The sequence below is a fragment of the Hyla sarda genome, chromosome 2, assembly GCF_029499605.1.
Source record: "Hyla sarda isolate aHylSar1 chromosome 2, aHylSar1.hap1, whole genome shotgun sequence".
NCBI classification, from domain to species: domain Eukaryota; kingdom Metazoa; phylum Chordata; class Amphibia; order Anura; family Hylidae; genus Hyla; species Hyla sarda.
Window position 1 is genome coordinate 342903336 of NC_079190.1, and position 906 is coordinate 342904241.

Here is a 906-nt window from a genome sequence, read left to right on the forward strand (position 1 = left end):
GGGAGGTGCAGAACCTAATGGCCACACACACCTCCCCTAGACCGCCAGGAGGGACACCCAGAAGGGCTACCGCATCCTGACAAATCCTGTGAACACACAAAAAGTGACACAGTGAGACAAAAAGAAATAAATAAGTGAATATGTGCAGATATACTGCCCGGACATCCGGCCGGATCTATAAAAGTTTCTCTGATCCTAGCCAGAAGGCCGGGAATCAAGAGGTGAATGCCACAACGTGAAGAGATTATGGTGCCCGTGCTTCAACTCAGTGAGCCAGTACTCCCAGTGAGTTTCGGCACCTCGGGGTCACCACTCCCCGAGGCACAAAAGTACCTCGGCTCTAGACCCTCTCAGCCTCATGGCGAGACCCGGAGGGAACAGGTCACATCGGGGCAGCCGTCGAGCTGATTCCTCAGAACCAGCCCTGGTACACCTGCATCCTCCATGCAGCACGAAAACTGATAAGAACAGATACTACACTTGATCTTAGCCAAAAGGCCGAGAAGCGATAATCTCTTCACCTTGTGGCACTCACCTCTTGATTCCCGGCCTTCTGGTTAGGATCAGAGAAATTTTTATAGATCCGGGCAGTATATCTGCACACATTCACTTATTTCTTTCTTTTTGTCTCACTGTGTCACTTTTTGCGTGTAGTGTGTTCACAGGATTTGTCAGGATGCGGTAGCCCTTCTGGCGGTCTAGGGGAAGAGTGTGTGGCCATTAGATTCCGCACCTCCCTGCAAACGTCCCGGGTACTCCTGCTTTGGCAGGGTACTTACCGTTCTCGGCTCTGCGGGCAGATACCTTGGCTAACGCCAAGGGGGATGCCGGGAGCATTTGTGGTTCCCTAGAAGCTTCAGAGAAAAGGGACATCGAACCTGGAACCTCACAGGTACCTTTTGGTCC

At 52.0% G+C, this 906-nt stretch overlaps 1 pseudogene; it reads right to left on the reverse strand.

Annotated features, from left to right (window-relative positions):
- Window positions 1–376: 376 nt before the first annotated feature.
- LOC130359758 (U2 spliceosomal RNA) lies at window positions 377–510 on the reverse strand (annotated as a pseudogene).
- Between the last annotated feature and the right edge of the window lie 396 nt (window positions 511–906).